The sequence below is a fragment of the Vicugna pacos genome, chromosome 23 (assembly GCF_048564905.1).
Source record: "Vicugna pacos chromosome 23, VicPac4, whole genome shotgun sequence".
NCBI lineage: Eukaryota > Metazoa > Chordata > Mammalia > Artiodactyla > Camelidae > Vicugna > Vicugna pacos.
In genome coordinates, this window is record NC_133009.1 from 9,947,616 (window position 1) to 9,968,174 (window position 20,559).

The 20,559-nt window shown below is 53.3% G+C and overlaps 1 protein-coding gene across 4 annotated transcripts in view; it reads right to left on the minus strand.

The window, feature by feature from the left end:
* Positions 1 to 16,434, minus strand: part of PLXNA2 (plexin A2) — a 202,662-nt gene extending 186,228 nt beyond the window's left edge. The window contains exon 1 of one of the 4 annotated variants that reach the window (XM_072948477.1): positions 15,718 to 16,434. The gene's annotated coding sequence lies outside the window, so the exon portion shown is untranslated. The remainder of the gene's footprint in view (positions 1 to 15,717) is intronic. The other 3 variants (XM_072948478.1, XM_072948479.1, XM_072948480.1) reach the window with 3 other exon arrangements.
* Between the last annotated feature and the right edge of the window lie 4,125 nt (positions 16,435 to 20,559).

Here is a 20,559-nt window from a genome sequence, read left to right on the forward strand (position 1 = left end):
GACTCTATGGAATTACAGGACAGGAAGAGGAATTCTCAGGCTCCTTCCAAAGGCTGGCGAAGGAATAAAAGTGGGGCTATGGCTTTGCTAAGTCAAGTCCAAGTTCATGTTAGGAGATCTCATGCCGTAAGGGCCACAAGTAGCATCATTACAGCAATTACCACTCGTTTTCTACCACAAAAATTACAAGGACGAGCCGCTATTACTACTGTTTTTCATTAACCACCTGCCACATGGCACACTGGGCTGTACTCTTTGCATACGTAATAGATAACTTCAAGGTTATTCTGCAAGTATGATTCTATTTCGCAGGTGAATAAATGGACAGTCTGGAAGGTTGAGTACCTAGACTTGCATCATTCCACAGGGAAGCAGAATTTTCTGACACCCATGCTGTCCCCATATTCCACATTGCCTAGATACTTAGAATTTAGTTTTCAAACCAACCCCCTTGTCCCTGGTCTGGGCAGATCATGAGAATGTTAAGTAAGACTTGGCAAGTACTTTACTTTAGAGGTCAAAACTCAAGGCTCCCATTTTATTTTGGTAAAGGAGCAGGGCTTGGGGGTTGGGGGTGGCAAGGGCTGAGTTATCCATTACAAGGTGGAATCCAGGGATGTTTTGTGGCAAGAGGTTTGCTGTCTGTCTGTTACTTTTCAGAGAAATTCCAAATGATCTTTCCAAGGAGCCTGGAAGTGTCTCTCTTGCCTTCTCACTGATCCTGACCTTGCAAGGAAGAAGCAGGGACTCTGAGGGAGGGAACACAGCAGGAGAGCAAGACACGGGGTAGAAAATGCCCAACTAAGTGGTTAAATAAATTACAGTCACTCCACATAATGGCATATTATGCTGCCATTAACTGGAATGTTTTCAAAGACTCGTGACACAGCTCCAATTCTCAGTGGTGGGAGGGAAAGGGAGGAAAAAGAGGGGAGGGTAGAAAAAACAAAGCCCCAGACCTTCATCTCAGCTCTCAGGCAGTGGACTGGCCCTAAACACCAGTTACTTTCTGGGAAGGGAAGCTGTCCTGTCTTTTTCCTCTTGAAGAAGCATTTTAATGGCCCCGAGGGGTCCCCGGGTGAGAGAACTTCCTGTTTCTCTTGCAGATCCTCCTGCCTTTCTGCCCCAGGGGCTCCCATGGTGACCACTGAAGGGCTCCAGGAACATGGAGGCTCCCCATCGCTACTGCCTTGTCCTCACATCAGGAAAAGTGGCCACTAGTGCCAGATCAAGGTGCATTTTTTTTTAATTTCCCAGAAGTCTGGATTCCCCAAAGTTCAAAAGAGTAGTCCTCTTTACCAGCAAGTCTGGTGCTGCCTCCCTGAAAATGCACATGAAAGACAGTCACAGAGGCACCATCCAGATGTTCCACCGAGACGGACCCCGGGGAAGGTCATTGGCAGCTAAGATTCAGCAGTAGATTTCCTGCAAAGTGTGCTTTGTACTCCTTCATTTCTTGTGCATCAGACCCCTTGACTAACTTTGCCAGGCACGTGGCCAGAGTACGAGATCCACCCACAGAAACATCTTCCGTGGTTCCCTACTGCTGCCCAGATAGACTCGGGACTGCTAAGTGCCCCGAGTTCAAGTCCCCCCAAGCTGGCTCTTCTGTCTTTCTCTAGCCTCCCTTCCTACCTGGTCCAGAGTGACTCCACTCCCAACAAACTGATTCATTCACCGAGTGTCCAAAACACCCAGCATGGTTTTAATTCTGTGGTCCCCTCTCCCTGGAATGCCCACTTTCTTCTTTGCCCATCCAAACCCCATCCATCCTTCAAAGCCTCGCGAAACCTCTAGGACCTCCCTGCCCCAACCACCTGCTTCTCCTCCAAAGTCAGTTAAAAATGGCCCTGCAGCATTAGCCCTCTTTTTTATGTGACTATGTCCTCTCTCCCCATTGAATTAGAGGCTCTCTGAGGGCATCTTCGGCATCCTGTGAGGGGGTATCACACAGCCTTTCACTCAGGACCTCACTCAGGCTGAATGATGGAGAGGAGTGCTTGGGGGGAGTGCTCATGTGTTTCCCCACCTGCTTGGCTACCTACCCTAAGACAGGGCTTGAACCAACACTTTGGCTCAACGATTTGTCATAACTGATCTGTGGGAGGCAGTGAAGAAGGGAGTGAACCACTTGGGACGGATCCTGGCTGTTGTTCATCTTGAGCCCACTGGGTGAAGAGCAGATGTCACTGGCTGGGTGGATAAGGTGGGGAGAAGGATGGAGAAGAGTGGGAAGATGCCAGCTCTCCCTTGAAGAAAGCCCAGTGCGGACAAGGCTCATGTAGGAAAAGTCTTGGCAAGAGAGATCCAAAGCCACGAATCATATACTCTCACCCATCACATAAAAAGCATGTAATAATAAAGGGCCGACTGACAACAGAAAGTGATCCAGAGTGGAGTGGGTGGGGTGAGAGTCCCCTGGGAAGGTTTCAGAGCAGGGCTCCTCCGTGAGGAGGTCAAACGTGCTGGGACGCGTCTTGCTGAGCAGCAGGTGCAGGGGAAAGGCTACGGGCTTTGGAAACGGACCTGAGTGCACACAAGTCTTGCTCCACCACTCACTACTTCATTGACCTTGAACGTGTTATTTAACCTTTCGGAGCCTTAGTTTCCTCAGCTGTAAAAGGACACCTCGCAGTGTTGTGGTGAGAATCATTGAGAAAATGAATGTGAACGTGTTTTGTAAACACCACAGCTTTGGATAAACACCAGTTACTCTTGTTTCTGTTTTTGGAGAAACACTGCACAAGGGCATCATCTCCTTGGCAGCAAAGGTTGCCCTGGATGGCGATGACGGCTGAGGGCCCTGTTTCAGCCAGAAGACGAGGTGATTCTTGAGTGTGGAACGTGGAGATCTAGCTCCCAGCTCTCCAGTCCCAGGCCTTTGGGGAGGAACTGGGTGCTGCTGGTCCCTAGTGGCCGTCCCCCCAACCCCCTCAGCCCCAGCTGCCAAGGGCACCACCTCCTCCTCAGAGCCCTGAGGGTGACTGAAGGCTGCTTCTGCCCCTCCGGGTGATTCAGCCTGGTGCCCTTGGCAGGAAAGAGGATGGACAGGAGGAAAGAGGAAAGCTGGCCCAGGGGAGGAGGAGGAGATGCTCAGAACCGTTCGCATGGGCTGAGTGCCGCGTTCTGGGGGCTCTTCCCATACTGGGTCTGGTCAGCACATGGGATGGAATGCCCCTCCTGTATCTTCTCTGTCTCTCCTCTCTTTCTCTGAACCAACAGCCAGCCTTGGAATAAAAAGCTGTAACTCCTTTTTATGAGGAAGCTTCTTAAGGAGGCTGTCTCCACCCTGTACCTTCCCACCTTCCTTTTCTGTTATTTTTCTCTCTTTGTCTGAGACTCTGAGCTCCTGCAGGAAAGATCCCTGAGCTGTCACACAGCCTTTCTTAAGTAACAGGCGCGTTCACACTGGTGCACACGGAGTGAGGGAACTGCAGTGGCACCAGATAAAAGGGACACGTGGGGACTCCAAGGTCTGTCCGCTTATGGTGCTTGTCTGGGCCAAAACCCACATGTACACCACCTCGAGGACCCTTAGAACCTGGGCAAGTGGGGAGGGAGAAGAGACTTTTGAGGTCCTTGTGGCCCTCCAGTGAGGGAAAGTGGAGGGTACGACTATCAGAGAGGCTGACGGGGGAGAAGAATGTGCTGGAGGGAAAGCTGGGGGCACGCAGACTGGTGCAGCGCGGGGCCACCTGGGCGGGAGATGAGAGGGACTCCTGAGTGAGGATCTGGCCCCTGATGATGAATGGGGTGTGAGAGAGGAGCCTGGAAAAGGGTAAACAGCCAGGAGGGAAGCAGGAGGGAGGGAGGCGGGAGGAGAAAGAATGCTGAGGTCAAAGAGCAAAGAAAACGCTCCTGGAGTGATTGATTCAAGATCCAACATGTTGCACAGCCCAGCGAGCGAGAGGGAGCACGTGTGCTCAGGGACAGCCGTGCTCGGACACCGCCTCCCCTCCCGTGGCCCCCGCCAGGCAAGCAAGTCTGTTTCCCCAGACCCCTGCTGTGCCCTCTGGAAAACCTTTCTTCTGATGTTTTGTTCTGAGTCTCCAAGGGACCCCTGCTGTAGCATCAACTAGTCTTTCTGCAGGGATCTTAGCGTTTACTAAGAATTTCACACACGTTGTCCCATGAAGGGACCCCTCATGCCAGCCTGTGAGGGAGGGGACAGCACCACTTCACAGGTGAGAAGACTTGGGTAGATGGGAGGTGAAATATTTTGGCCAAGGGTACCTGATGCAGAAATGGGCCTGGGGCTGGGGGCTCCGGGAGTTCCACGTGTCCCTCTGCTGCTCTGCAGCCTGGAGTTGTAGGGGCCACTGAGTGATACCACTGAGGACAGACCACTTACTCTGGAGACCTCTGTCCCTGCAGGCCGGCCAGGCTCTGGCCATCCCCGGGATATTGTCACCACTCTTTTGGAATGAGGGTGTAAGGAGCTCCACACAGACTTGAGTTCTCAAGGATGCCCTGCGAGGGAGGAAGAGGCCTGGCTGGAACCTTGCGGCCCTCCATGCAATACCATGTGGCTTCTGCTCAGCCCCGGGGAGGGGCTGAGGACTGGAGACAGTCCAAGGGCTGGCGCAGGTGGTGGCAGATGGAAAGAGCCCAGGAGCATGGCTTCCTAGGGAGAGAGGCTGGGGTGCAAAGTCCCCTCCGCACCCATCCTGATCTTATCTCATCCAGGCAGAAAACTATTTGTCAACTCCCCTTTGGAAGACCTCATTTCCAGTCCCTGCAGTGGCTGCAGGAGAGCGCAGGCAGCTGCTCCCTGACTCTGACTTGCTCTCTGCCCTGACTCTGTGGCGCTCCAAGCCCCAGCCCTGGCAGATCACTGATTAATTCAGAGCTGTTTAATAACCCTTCTATTTCGATGAAACAAGCTGTCTCGTTTTCTTTATTTTTAACACCGACTTTCGTTTCTCTGCTAAGCATCTTACTGTCATTTAAATTTCTCTGTCTCCAACCAAGCTGATAATAGACTGGAGGGAGCAGCTGCTTCCGTCCTGTTTATGACAATGATTAGAAGTTAGAGCTGTGCAGGCAGAGCTGCCCAGGCCCCGTTCACACGGGGACTGCCCCTGCTTGTAGAGGGAGAGCTCATTTCAACGTGATGAGGGCAATCCCGGCTCCGGGGGAGCCCAGGGCTTATCCTGGCCCAGCCTTCCTGGCACCCCGCTCTGAGGAGAGCCCTTGTTGGGGAAGCTGTGAAAACCAGTTCTATTTACTGTGGAATTAAGGCTGGTGGCTGCGGGTCATTCTCTGGGAACGGACACTCAATGTCGGTTCTCAACAGAGCCTTTTTCCACCATTGAATTCACTGAGCAGCAGCCGGAAGGACTCCAGGGGATGTGGGTGGGGGTCTTAGCCATCACCTATGATGCCTTTCTGCTCCACACGAGAATCCCTTCTGGACATCTGGTCATCATCTTCCAACCTCTGCTTGAATTCGCCAAATGCTGGGGAGCTCATTCGCTCCCTAGGTCGCCCCTTCCAGGCTGCATGGCTCTGGTTAATCTCTCTTTCCTGGGCTCCTGCATTCCTTATATTTAACGTATATGACCATTGCTTGTGTGCCGGTTTTCCCTGCCACACTGCTAGCTCCTCGAGAGCCAGGACAGCCACTTGTCTCCTTCCCATAACACCTGGCACATAGTAGATATTCAATAAACATTTGCTCACTCAAAGTAAATTATGTTGCACCAACTTCACTCTCCTTGCAAGTAATGTACCTCTCTTCTGCCTGGGCGGGCTCCCGGGGAAGCACCCTGCTTTTCTCTACCTAGACAAGTGTTTCAGGAGCCAGGGCCCGACTTTTTCTACCAGGCCCAGAGTGACTACACAGCTGGTGGAAACCTTGGCCAAGGAGGCTGGGGAGCAGGCAGCGGAAGCCAGTCAGGTGGCCTGGACCAGGTCCCCTGGATCCTAGTCCTGCCTCCCGTTGCCTCTGGGTGGGCCACGGCTGCTTCAGAAGGCTCGCAGGTGCACGGGGGCAAACCCTGGCCGGCCCCTGCTGCCGCCTCCCGCGCCGGCAGCCTCCCAGCCAGCAGTCCGCAGGCAGCTGCTCGGGTCATTGTCTCACCCTCTTCAGCTGGTGAATGCCGAGTGTACAGAGACCGCCACGCAAACAGTGCCCACACTGCCTCCGGGGAGGGAGGGGCGGCCGGGCCTTGCCAGGGCCATTGACTCTGCAAATAGCAAGGCCTGCTGTGGATGAAGGAAAGCTGGTTGGAGCTATTTGTTGTGCGGGGGGGGGGTGCTTTCTACATACACTGCCATGGAAAGGCATTGGGGTGTCCTAGGGCCGGCAGACTGGCAGCGCAGGGGAGGGGTCAGTTCTCAAAACCACCTGCTCAAATCCAAGGGAGAGAGATGAGAGAAATGGGGACATCCCGGGGCACAGGGTCGGGGAGCCAGAGACAGGACAGAGAAGGTAGCCACGAGAGCAGAGGACGGAGTGCACTGGGCAAGGCTGGGGCTGACAGACCTCCTCACCAGCGGACAGCGTGACTAGCCACTCGCTGTGTGACAGAGGGCAATCCACTCTCCCAGGCTGGACTGTGCTTTCGCATCTATTATGTGGGCCTGGGTAAAAGCTGCTATCAAATACTCCGAAACAGTTCTCAGGTATGCTACACAGAACACCTATTCTTCTGTAATTCAAATTGTTTTCTTAATACTGTTTTCGAGAAGAAAATCAAGGCACCGTGTCACACTCACTGTCCACAGCTGGCTCTTGGACAGGGCTATCGAAGGCAAGGCACAGGGCTCCCTCCTCCCACAGCCGCCTTCCCAGGCCCTGCACTCCCAAAACGGGACAAGGCTTTTGTGCTGCAGCTGGGAGGGCCATGGAGGAGCTTCTTGGACCAGCAGAAGACAGCTGAGGTCTCCCCAGACCTCCTGCTCTGCTCTGCCCAAGGATCAGTGTGGCCAAGGATCTAATCCCTGAGCCCCAGGGTCCAGCATGGGCTCTGGGCCCCAGCTCCAGCTGTGTCTGTCCCCTTCATAGCCATGTTCCTAGGAGCTCTCTCTGCAGAGAGATGTAAGCTGACTGCAGGCAGGCAGCTGGGGGCTCATGAGCTCTGTTTCTTGCCCTGCCATGGGAGGCTGACTTGAGAAAAATGTCAACCTACTAGTATAGAATGGTATCGTTCATTTCTACTCTTGAGGCCTCCAAAACCCCAAGGGTAGCAAATTCAGAATTCAAATTTCAGCATCACTTGTTAGTGCTAACCGCGAGCCTTGCAGGTGGTCCCAATGCCACGATCACCACTGGTTTTCCTCTCCGTTTCCAGTCTCCACTGAGTCTTCAGCCCTTCATCTATTTTTTACATGTAAAAACCTTTAGCACATAGATTTTCTTTAAATAAAATATTATTTTTCTCAGAAAATTCCAAACAAACTTGAGGAGAGAGAGAGAGAGGAGAAAAACATCCCTAGCTGGGCTCTATTCCTGCTCTAAATTTTAAAATAATTTTGCACGTTTGCAACAATTGTCATTTTTCCAAATCTCCTAGCACCATCTTTCCGTGCCTGGCTCCAGGAACAACGGCAAGTGAGGTCCCTTGGGGAGTCACGAGAAGCCTTCATTCCCACCGTACAGATGAAGAAACTTGAGGTGCTGGGTAAGGGGCAGGAGGCCATTCTCCCAGAGTGTCTGGTGGTTCCCTCTTATCTCCCTCCAGGACCCGGCAGCAAATGGAGGCTGAGCCCTGGTCCACAGGTGAGAAATCTCTTCAGAAGAGGGAGAGCTACAAGTGTGAAGAGAAGCCCTTTGTTCCCAGGCATCAGGACCCTAATCTGACACCAGGTTCTTCCTGACCATCTGTTCCCACCCCTCCTGGTCAGAAGGAGCCTCCTGCGGGAGGATGCCAGGTGTGACATCCCAGCTTCACAAGTGGTCCAGACAGTTTTCCCTAAGTCTCTCACAGCTGGGTCCTTGGGCCCAGAATCTGAAGGGCTTCACACACCCCTGCCCCTTGGGGGTGGGGAGTGGGATCCCTCGGAGTGGGGCGTTAGTCTTGAATTTTGTTAATTTCCGGATAAACCTCAGGGGGTGCTGGCCTAGCAGAAACCCTGGTGGTATGGGTTTTAATTTCACAGACAGTCAAGGGACTAGCCAGAAAGGTCTAGGCGGCTGGGGTGAGGGTGGAGGGCCGGTCTTGTCAGGGAATTGTGAAACCCTGACTGCCTCTCTCCTGGAAAACATCACCGCCCACCCACATGGAGCAGGGACCCAGACATGCAGCGCTGGCGGACCCGGAGGGCTCTCATTCTGGGCACAGGGGTCGAGCCTGGTCCTCCCGTCTGGCTTTGGCCAGGCTCTTCTCCCTCAGGTATCTCTGTTGCTCAGGGAGAAGAAAATGGGAAGCCTGGGGAGCAGTCGGGGGAGGTGGGAGGTCAGAGGCCAACGTAATATTTACCCAGCCCAGCTGAGGCCTTTCGCTTTCCTGAAGCAGGAAACCACTTCAAGGCGGCTACATCCCCTCTCACCACTTCTGTCTGCTCTCTGGCTTTCCTGCATCTCCAGGGCAGGCAGGGCTCGCTCACCCACCCATTCCGCTCCTCCAGAACCTTCCATCCTCCATCCCTTAAAGGGAGGAGGCCTCTGCCCTGCCTCCTGCTCAGAGAGGGTCTATGACTTGTCCATCGCTGCATAGCAATGACGACACGTGGGTTCCCCTGACATCCTGAGCTGCCTCGTCCCTGAATTTCTCTGGTTTACCCTGAGAGCCAGTCATCTACCACTTGGGGACGTGGGGGAGGCACTGGGGTTACAGTTCCTTATCCGATGCCTCCATTCCACAACCAGAGCAGAGGGCAGAAGCTGAGACTAAGAAAAGGTCCTTGAGACTAGAGTCTAGTGGCTTTTTACATTTTGGGGGTGAGGCATGAACTTCAGGGATACACACACACCCTACACATATTTCTTAAAAGCATAGACTTGCAAAAGTTTCAAAGGTTCCTTAAAGCCCAAGCATGCCCCCTAGTTCCGTCCACCCCAGAGCAGGGACTTCCCCACTCCGCCCTCAATTTGATCTGAACTTTTCAAGGTGCACGTAGACCATCACCTTCCATTAGAGGATTAGAGAAAGTTTTGAAATTGAGGAGAAATTTGTCTCCTTTTCACTTCCCTCAGTTACTGCTCCTCTGCCTCCTCTATGGATGGAACCTTTAAAAGAGAGTCCTTCTCCAGGAAGCAGACATATGGCTCGGCTGGCTGGCTCACGGAGGGGAGCTCCTCTGTTCAGCCCGAGTGCAGGGGGAAGTTTAGCATATTTTTCTCTTGAGTCTGTTCCACATAATAGATTCCTTCAGATAAAAGTGGGTGCACTAGCAGTAGGATTCTGGACACTTCAATGTGAATACAAATGAGTAATAACATTTCCTGATGAACCATGCTGCCGGCTCTAAGGGGCCGGAAAGGGATGCAATTTACATAGAATACAACGTGGAAACCCCTTGGGAGGGTGGGACGGGGAGATCTTGCTCTAGGATGTTGACTAATAGAAAAAAACCCACTGCCCTCACAGAGGAAGATGAAGGAAAAGCAATGGTTAGGGGTGGTTCTGAGAGGCTGAGGAATGGGACAGCATTAGATAGTCATTGTCGACAGGAAACTGTGAAGTTCTCGGGCACTGGAGTCTCCCTCCTGGAAACCTACACCTTCCATTGACTAGAGCAAAAGCTTCCGGGAGCTTCTGTGCCTCCACTTCCTCTGACCGCCCAGTCCACTGTTCATGCCATTCTGCCTTATATGAAAGTTCTGTGAGGTCGGCTGGCTTACATAATTCTCCCAACCGCCACCTCCCCACCCCTAAGATACTGGAAACATCTCTAAGGTGGGATCTGTTATCTCTTCATCTTGGTACTAAGCCTTACACACTCCAAGTACTGTGCAAGCAATCAATTTCCACTTGTTTTAACTGAAATGGATTCCAGTTCCTGCTTTCAGTGTCTTCCTGGTTTGGCTCAGTACAAGGGCAGCAATTCAAATGTGAAGAGCATAGTTGGAGGAGTTGTTTAGCTGCTCCCCACTTCTTCTGTCTCTCCAGACCCAGAAAAGAAGCTCAGGTGGGAAGGGAGGCTGTGTAAATATAACTCCCCAGACAGCACAGAGAAACTGCAAGTGTTTCAGGAAGAGCCTCCATCCCCTCTCTTCAAGCTTCAGAGAGAGGAGTGTTGAGGGGCACCAAGGAGAGGATGTGAGGGGCTCACTCAGGCTACTCACTTGGAGCCCCAGGACCCCTCCTCTTCCTTCTCCAAGACAAGCTGATCTTCGCAAGGGCAACTCCACTGCCTTTTATCTCTCACACCCAAAGTAATTTTAGCCAAGGAAAAGCCGGATTAGACTTTTATAACATGATACATTTATCTTGTTTTTCTTTTTTCTTTTCTCTCTCCTCCCTCCCCTCCTCCCATGACCTCAGGTAAATTTGAGCCAAAGGGAAACTGAGATTAAACAGCAAAGGACAGTGTCAGATCTGAAGAGATGCTACTTTCCAGCCCGCTGCCCATCCCAAAACTTCAATATTTTTCCCTACCCCTGTTAGACAGTTATTATCTCCTCAGATGAGGAACGCCCCTGGACTCTGCTCTCTCTCCAGATTGTCCTCCGCTGAAATGAAAGGGGATTATAATTCAGAGAAAGGCTCCCACAGAGAGTATGAAGACAAAGATTAAATCAGTGACACAACGTTGACATACGTTCAGTTCCTGAAAAGTCTCCTTTAAAAAGTCTCCTCTGGAGAGGTCTTGTCACCACCTGAGAGTGTTTTGAAAATTCGCATGGAGGGAGCTGGAAGAAGGGAAGGCGTGTGAAGGCGGTGGACCTTGGGGCTGGGCCAAAAACTTGGATCGCTGATAAAGAAAGGCAAGAACCTCTTGGCGGGCCAGCCGCCTGGCCGGTAGGACTGCCTGCTCTCTTGAGAATGCTTGCCCTCCTCCTGCCTTCCACTCCCAGACGGGTCCTGGCCGGCCTTTCTCCCAGAGATGCTCACATGCTGGGCCCCACCGCTTAATGCTGCAGGCGCCTCTCCTGCTCCCCTCCAGCCAGACAGGGCCCAGAGCTCCCTCTGGCAATAGGACCCGACCAGTTGTGGTCTCTGCGGAGTGACAGCTGAGAGTTTCTAATATATCTCAACTATTTTTTTCCTTCCCCCTAACCCCCAAAAAAACCCCAAAAAAAGCCCCCAAAAAGCACAAAAGCCACTGTTTAGGGCCAAGCCTGGCTTTCAAGAGTCCCCTCTAGTGGAGATAATCTGCTACTTCAGCTTCCCAATTCAGCCCAGAAGAGTCTCCCCTTTAGAGCCAGGGAAGACTGGAGAAGAGTCCACTTATGCCTGGACCATTCTTTCCCACTTGCCTTCTGTGTTTTCTCTCCACTCTTCCTGCCCCATTCATGCTGTCAGTCTCCTGTCTTTATCTTCCTCTCCTGTCACCCTGCCTCTCTCTCTCCATCTATCTGTGACTGCTTCTGCATCTCCAAGTGGGTCTTCTAGCATGCACCTTCGCTCCTGCATCTTGGTCTGCATCTCTGGTCCGTCTTTATTTTTTTTTCCCCTGAAGTTCATGGGTCTGGGCCTGACGAATCGGAAATGCTTTGACCAGGCCTTGGATCAGCCGGCCTATCTCAGAGGGCCAAGTCAGGGACCCTCAAGCCAGCTCTACTATGAGAGGCACTAGGAAAATCAGGCATTCCTGGAGGAGCGGGAACTTTGGCAAACTCCCTCCCCACCTCCATCACCCAAGCAAATTTGGACCTCGTGGGGGTGACGTATAGGTTTCAAGCAGTCTATAACCTGAGGTCGCAGCTCCAGCTTTGGGCTTTGGGAGTCCTGGGTCAACCCAGCCCGCCCCCTCCATCGATTCTCCCTGCCATCCGGCCTATTTCCCCATCAGACACGCATGCTGTCCCGTAAACAACTGGCAAAGCCTGGGTGAAGGGACAGCTGGCAGGGGGTGGGAGGAGAGTGCAGGTGCCAGGAGAGAGGGAGAGAAAAGGGTGAGTGGGGCCAGGACTGAGCAGGGATGGGGGCAGGCAAAGAGGAGAGGGGAGGCAGAGCCAATGTCCTGCAGGGGCGAGGGGGGCATGGGGAATACGTGCTGATCCTCTGGGTTCCCGAGAGATATCTTCCCACCCGAGCAGGAGACAGGACCAGGCCGGGGCAGGAGGTTAACGGTTAACCTACTGTGGGATCAGAAGCCTGAGCGCTGCAGGGGCCTTTCCTTTCCGCTCTCCCCCTCCCTCCTTCTTTCCCTTTACACTTTTCTGGTAGGGACTCTGCTCCCCAACGAAGAACTTTCTCGCCTCTATTTCTGCCCTTGAATTCCAGATGGAACAGTAGAGGTCCCATATGCCCAAAGGCCGGGGAATGAGGCCCCAGAGAGCCTGCTGGCTAAGCTGAGGAGAAAGGGGGTGTCCTGTTCTCACCATCCACTCCTCCGGGCCCTTGGGACCAGCTGTTTGACCCCCAGAAGAATTGCCTTTCTCTGTCTCCACGGGGCTCACCTTTAGAAAAGATCAGACCAGAAGGGGACGTACACCCACCCCTCAATTACGCTAATCAGGCGTGAAATCTTTGTAACTAAGTGAAAAAAACTGTTTCTCATAAGGGAATCGGTTCCATTCATCATTGTTGGAACTGAGCATCTGTGAAGGGGAGAAACTGCATATTCACATATAATGAATTGATAACAGACTGCCCCTGGCTGAGGGTGGCAGTGCTGGGGGACAGGGTGTGTGCCCTGAGTTGTAAACTACAGCATCTCAAAGCCCGCGTCTGCCGGTTCCCCTGCGGACAGTCCCGAATTATTTGTAGTTAACAGACTGTAGTAACACAATGCTCTGGTCTCTTTATGATCGGAATGGGGGTGGGGTGGGGGGCTTGGCTTGGAGTTCTTGCCTCTCCGTGTGCCATGATGGACAGAGTATGCTGGGCCCCCATCTGCATGTGTGGAGACAGCTGTGTGGCAATGCAGAGAGACAGCTGGGGGGTGGCGGGGAGTGTCGCCTCCCCCCACACCAAAACCCGTATCTTGGAGAGGCAGCCCTAGCAAAGGACGCAGGATAGAGACTATAAAACCCCAAACAGCGACAATTCCAGCGCCGTAAATATTTCATGGTACCTGAACTGGTGAGTTTAGGCTGCTGCCAGCTGCTGACTCGTACAGTAGTTAACTGTGTCCCTGGTTTCCCTTCCTGCTCATGTGTTTCCTTGTAACGTACCCATGAAATAAAGATGAACGAAATCACCAGAAGTATTTGGCAATGGGAAGGGGGCCCAGGTGAGAAGTAGCGGTTCTTCGAGGGTTTTCTCTTGAACCTCATTTTAAGTGCGGACTCCACTGCAGCCGAGGGTGAACTTTTACATCCACTATACCTGCAGCTTTTGATGATCAAGAGGTTGGGGTGTGTGTGTGTGTATGGGGGGTAGTTCCCTGGAGCTTTGGGGACAGGGGTAGCTATTCAGGCCTGCTCTGAAAGGGGAGGAGATGCCAACCTGGTAAAAACATGATTTCTTTGCAGTGATGGACATGGGACACCACCATTTACTCTTCACTGAGACTTAGGCTGAACGGCCAACAAGCCCCCTGCCCTGCTCTACGCTATGAGGGACTCCGGTCCTCCGGTCCTGTCAGAGAGAAAGGCCAGGTGGGATCCCCTCGCCAGACTCATGGTCCTGGGCAGAGGGGACCCTCCCTCTCGGCCACTCCCCATCCTGCAGCTCCTAGGCAGCGTCTCCACTGCACAGTGCTCCAAATGTCATTTCCATTTACCTGCTTTGCAAGCCAATTTGCCCCATCCTAATGCAATTTGCTGAGGACAGTGAGGGAGCAGAGAGGGCAGACTGCACTACCCTCCCTGTATCAGCGGGTCCCTGAAGAGGGACGGTGGGAGGCGGGAGCGCTGAGGGGAACTGCCCTTTTAAGTAATGCTGGCAGTGAGGCTAAGTTCTGGAATGAAGAAGGGTCAGGGTGAAAGCAGAGGTGCCGGGGGAAGAAGGGGAAAGCAAAACAAGCTGGCTAGGATATCTGGACAGATGGCTCTCAGTTTCCCTGGTTCCCTATCCTCCCTCCTGACCCTCCTCCATTCCCTAGGCCAAGGAGGGGAGATCATTGGTAATTAGTTCAAAAGGTGCTAGGTGAGGTCAGGGGGAAGTTAATGCATTCTGCTCTCTTCTTGCCCGGGAGGTCAATGGAGAGCGGGCTGCTAGCAACTCCAGGAGCATTCTCGGGTGACTGCACAAAAGTTGTGCATTTCAATTAGGAAGAGCTGAATTCTTCCAGCCAGAGCTATCTCTTCCCCGGGCTCTGTCGCTCTGTTGAAGGCCCCAGAATCCAAAGCCTGCCCAGAGGGAAGAGTGAAGTTTCAAGATCTGGGAAAGGAGCCCAGCAAGACAGGAGCCTGCTATTGTGTGGGGAGGGGGAGAGTTGAACCTGACTCCCGCTCCCAGGATGTCCAGCCCAGTGCAGCCCAGAGACTCATCATAATCTGACGCTCATGAACCTTGTCCACTGTGCTCATGAATAGAAGAAAGAGGATGAATGGGCCCCAAATTTCTGTGGGCCCATCCAGGCTGCTGGGCCGCCAAGCCTCTGCCTCAAACAGGTCCTGTCTTATGTCCCTCATATACCCACTACTAGGATGTGCCACTTGTACCCTGGGACCTTAGATCCCTACAGGAGACCTGATCATATTTCCATTGCCGACTCCATGGGGCTCTCATTCCTGACACAACTTACCTGGAACCCCAAGTCTTTTACCAGCTCCCTCCTCCCCCCAGTTGTCTCTATTCCTCTGAGCTAAGTCTGAGTGTGCAGATCTTCCTAGGGCAAGGGCCATGCCAAACAGATGGACATTTGTCAGGGACCTGGAACGACAGTTTGTGATGACTCTCAGGTCGACCAGACCGTGATTGACATATTTATAGAGACTACCTGTGGGATGGATTAAAAAAGGGCTAGAATTTTCTAAGATCCCTGCATCACTTGTGGGGTGGGGCAATAAGAAACATGAGGAAGGAAATATTCAAAAATAGTTGACAAGGAGCCTCTCGGACCCTGGATCAGCTCCTACTTCAGCCTCCAAAGGTCTCTTGCTGCTCACACCAGCGGATGGTGCTGATGGGTCATCACCACGAGGGAGCACGGAGCGGGGCATGGAGCACTTATCCCACTCGGTGCCTTGGAATCGCTCCCGAGCCTCTGGAAGCCCGCTAATGAGGCATTCCCCTTTGATTCCCGAGTCCCTGATCTGAAGGAACAGCCAGCGGCCTCCAGGGACTGGGCACCAGAGTGAACGCCCCCAAATCGAGCGCCAGCCCCAGTGGCCTTGGGCTCTCCTGCCCGTGCAGTGCCACCGAGACCGGCTTTGGGTGGCTGCTCTCGGGACAGCCCCGCCGCCCCCGCGCCCCCGAAGCCGCAGCGTGCCGGCAGGTGCGCGGTGGAGGCGCGCCGCGGAGCGCCGCCCGCCAGCAGCCCAGCCGGGAAGCCCAGGGCCGGCGGGGAAGCCCGGGCGGGAGGCGGCGGCGGCGGCGAGTCCGCGGAGGTGGCAGACCCGCGCGGGGACTCGCCGGCCGCAACCGAGCCCCGGCGCTCGGGGCCCGGACCCCGCGGAGGCGGGCGCCGGGGAGCCGCGGCCGGGCGAGCGCGCTTCGGGGGACAGGGCGGAGGGCGCCGCGGACTCGGAGCGCCCGGCCCCGGGGCGCCGCTTACCCGGCTCGGCGACGTCGGTCTGTCCTTCCGTCCCCGGTCCGGCCGCTTCGGCCACCGGCCGCCGAGGCCGGCGCGCTGCCCCTGTCGCTGCCAGCCGCTCGCGATCACGGGGACGACAAAATCCACATGGAGTCCAAATTCATTAAAATCCACGTCAAGCCACCAGCCACTTATCTGTATTCCTGAAGTGGCCCCTCGGTCTCCGGTCCGCGCGCCCCTCCGTCCTCCGCCGCCCCGCAGCCGCCCCGCCGGGCGCTGTCGCCGGCTCCCGGGGGGGAATCGGGAGGCGCCGAGGGGGCGTGGGGGGGTGGCTGGCGGTGTCTCTGCTTGGGAAGCGGCGGAGCCCCGGCTGTCTTCAGATTTTTCCAGCGCGACTTTCCGGGCTCCTCTGACATCAGCAATCGCGGCGCTTCCTTCCCTTCTCGCTCCCCGGTTCGTTCACAGTCCCATTTCCTCCGGGAACCTGGCTCTCCAGATCTATTTCGAGGTTTACTCAGCTCGCTCCGGCGCCCGCGCTCCCCACCGCTCCCGAGCTCGCGGGGTCTCTCCCTGGATCTCCTGCCTTCCCGGCCGAAAAATTCCCAGCAAATGCGCTCAGCCGCCCTCCCGCTCCAGTCTGGCGCGGACGCCTCTCCGCCCGGCAGCCCTGGCTCCCGCGGCGGCGGCGGCGGCGCCCTCAGCGCCGGCCTCCCTATATTACCATGCAGCTCATTATCATAGAGGCCGCGCGCGTTAACCCCCTCCCTGCCGGCCGCGCCCGCCGGGGCTGGGGCCGCTCCCGCTGCTGGCACCGCCCGCCTCAGCCAGCCCCCTGCCCCCTCCCCCGCCCGCCCGGACTTCCTCCTCCGCCAGCTGTCAACAAAGGAGAATCAGGTTGGGCATCGGGAGGCCGCCTCGCTGCTTGCTTTTGCCGGGCTCAGCCTGGACCCACCGGCCACCTTAAGTGGTCAAGCGGGCAACGAAAATCCTCCTGGAGCCCGGGGATTTGGGTGGAGACCTGGCGAGGCCAGCCGACTTAGCCCCGGGTGCGGGGAGCCCAGGACGCCCGCAGAGTGGGTGAGGGCAGTGGGGACGTGGGTTTCCCCTCCCTGAGCATCACCTGTCACCGCGCACACCCTGCACACCTCCCGCTTCATCTTTAATTTGAGGGGTGAGTGAGGAGGAACCGGCCTTGGCTGATTGAGGTTAAGATGAGGTTCTCGGAATTTGCACAAGCAAATTTCCTCTGCCCGTGAATCTCAAAAAGCCAACAAGCTGTCAAATAAGGTTTGAAGTTGTTGTTATTAATTACAATTTTTATAATGCAGAGAGGAACCTTGCTCTGAATCGCAAGCTTCCAGCTCTGTTAGGAATCCTGGGCACCTGGCAAGTGTGGGGCGGCTGGGACCAGTGGGGAGTTTTCTATATCCAGACCCAGGGAGCCTGCCTGTCAGGGGAATCAGAGAGGCGGCGGTAAAATAACTTATTTTAGTAACCTAAGGTGAGAGGTGTCTGGATTCCGGATGGCAGTGCCCAGGTACCTTTACGACCATTGCTTCCGTGCCATGTAGAGTCTCAGTATTCTCGCAGGCCCTGGACACGGTTTTGAGAAAAAGGCCTGCAAGCTAGACCTCGGCGAGTTCGTAGGATCTGCGTAATCCCTGCTCGCGATTAGAGCACACGCGAGTTTACTCAACACGTCCAAGTATTCCGATAAACTCCCTCTACTGCCCTCTCGTGGCCACAGTCCTCAGTGGTATTAAAAAAAAAAAATCACTCCGGAAACCCTGAAGGGAGTCGCACGTAATTCTCATAGCAGCAGGGACCTTAAAGAAAAATGTAGACTCACCGGTTGTCTTGCACAATCACCCATTCAATACAGTATAGGGGGAAAATGTAAGATTTACTTTACCCACAGAAATTGGCTAATTCTTCGAAAGTTCTTTCTTCATTGTTAATTAGCTGAAATTTATCTTCTGGTGACTTTCACGGGTTATTCCTGGTTGTGTCCTGTGCAGCCACAAAGAATCTGTCCAAACTGTCTTTCCTAATCCAAACCTCGTCTTTTCTTTGAACTTCTTTAGCATTTATTGTTGGCCCCACTCCAGGCCATTAGCATAAGTCATCCTATATTATTATTTATTTCTCTTTATAAGTTGATCTTGTCTCCCCATCCAGACAGTCTTATCTGCCCTCTTATCTTTGGTTAGACCGACAATAAACCACAGTTTATTAAGTAATATGATTTGAAGATGTTAGAAGATTTTGGAACATTTCTCCCATTTGCTTGATACAGGGAGCATGGATCTGGTCATTTATACCCAAGACAAGCAGTGGTAGGGTTGGAAATACCTAGCTGGTAAAGCTTGAAGCTGAAGATTAGGACCTTCTGGTTCTCAATCAAGTGCTGTGTGACCCTGGAAGAGGTCACATCCCTTCCCCATGCCTCAATTTGATCACATCTTGGGAAGATTATCATATAATTTAAATAATTTTCTCATACCACCTCCCCCATATATGGTCCAGAAATAAACCCTAGAATGAAGAGCAAGGAAGGATAAAATGAAATAGACTCCTTCACTCACCGCATCCTTCACCCTAGCCTCTCCTCTTCTTCCCAAATAAATGGAGAGGAAGAGAGAGAGAAGACAGGTAGGAGACCATGTTGCAGGCAGCACGAAATTGTCACCCAGTTTGCACACAGCCGCTGACCTTGGCCTGAGATCTGAGTGCTGTGAGGCCATGGGAGTGCCTGTGGTCAGCATAACAGTGGCAAGAATACTACTGGGTTTACTGAAGGACCCTGTTAAGTATCCTTGGCATGTCTGGGCCTCAGTTTGTCCATCTGTAAAATGAGCATTTCTACCTTCAACCTTCATACAGTTGGGGGAGTTAAAATAGAAATATGTAAAGGCATAAGGAGAATTAATATTTATTTAAAGTGGAAAGATTTGTTCAGACTTTAAGTCCTAATAGGCTAAGACAAATAAGATCTTATTAGTTAAGCACATAATTATAACACTATATCTTGGGAATTTAAAAAAAGGAACAACTCACATTCATGGTGTGTATTTAGATAAAACGTCCTCAGAGGCAATGAAAATATACATGAGCCTTTGATCTTCAAAGGTGCTCCAATAACCACATCCTTTTGATCACTGGGTATCCATTCATTCATTCATTCATTCCACAAATATTATTTCCTAAGAGCAAGTTGATTAGATTTATTTTTAAAATGAAATTGTACATAGCACACGATTCTCTCTTCCACACATAGTTTTAGAGGAGCCATGCTAATAGTCAGGCTCCAAACCCTCAGACCCATCTACGTCTTTCTGGGACTCAAGTTCTCCAGCACTTATCTGGTCCTTGATGTCTGCTTCCTCATTCTGTCCAGCTGATATCAAACTCACAGCTGCCGGGGACTCAGTGAGCTTCTGCCATCTCCTTGTAGTCCATCTTCATGTCCATCAGGAGGGATGGATGGCCACAACCCAGCACGGTTTGGGGCAAGTGGTGGGTATTTAGTAAATATTTATCAAATGATTGAATTGATGGATGGATGGATGGAGAGGGGGAGGCTCATGTTTGTCTTATGCCAATCCTCATCTTTGGAAAATTGTAGCAAGCCTAACAGGGTTCTCCTCCATCCCAATCCACCCTACTCCACTGGTCACAGTACTCCTGGGAACTCACACCTGCAAAGTCACCTGTGGCCGTTGCATTGTTACCCCTTGTCACTAGATGGGTGACTCAGGGAAGAGGATAAATGAAGTGGGAGAGAACAGGGCAAAAGCCCTCTAGAATGGAGCTGAACTTTTCCTGGAAGAAATGAGACAGGAAAGAGACAGAGGCAAATGTGGCTGAGCAGGCCTCCTCAGGCCTTTGAAAGCAAGCCTGAGACTTTGAGGAGAAGAGGCCCAGATGGGCAACCAGCCGATGCACAGGGGAAGTCCTCTCTGTCACAGCAGCAGCTCCAGCCCCACAAATGGATGCCAGTACGGTAGCCCCTCAGATCATGGGAGGTATTTTTGGTGCTGGAAGGCAGCCACACTTTGGCAGACTTTCAGCATTAAGTCTGTTCCCTTTCAGAGGTTGGGAGGGTGGCAAGCTGGCAGTGTTTAGCATGGGAACCCTGCCTGTGAGTGTGCCCATGCATATATTTAAGGTGCCTTGAGTGGCACGGCGGCTGGACTGGGGAGGGCAGTCTGTATGCTTGGAGCTGCGGGCAGGAGGCCAGTGCCAGCGGGTGATCTTGGGGTGGTGCGTGGTCTGTTCCCAGACTTGCATTTGCTTCCAAAGCTGGGACCCCTGATGCTACCACCAACTCCATCCACCTCTGCTCTAAGAGGCACGTCCTCTCTCATTTTGCCCTGACCCTGAGCCTTCCACACTTCAAGGCAGGGACACGATCCCCTGTGGGTGGGCCCTTTCATCTCCCATCCCCTGGGTCACCTTTACCCAGCAGACGCTGTCAGGCAGCCACAGGGCCCCCTGCATCAGGGTAACAAAGGGATTGGCTGGATAGCCCAGATCAGAGCATGTGGGCCAAGTCCCATGAATGGAAGGAAAGGCTGCTGAGTGGCCAGGGAGGCGGGCTTCTGGCTGGGTGGTGGGACCAGGGGGCCAGGACACAGCCACCGGGGCACCTGCTCCAGGATTCTCAGCAGCGTTCATGAAGATGTCACCCTGCTGGCTCCTCCCCTCTCGTCCCTTAGCAAATCCCACGTTCCCGTGTACTTTAAACAGTAGCAGGCCTGTTAAGGCTTCAAATCAAACAAGGCAGGATTTCAATCCTTTCTCTCTAAACCTCCCACAAGCGGAGCTTATGAGCCTGAACACCCTACTTTCTTTCTTGACCCT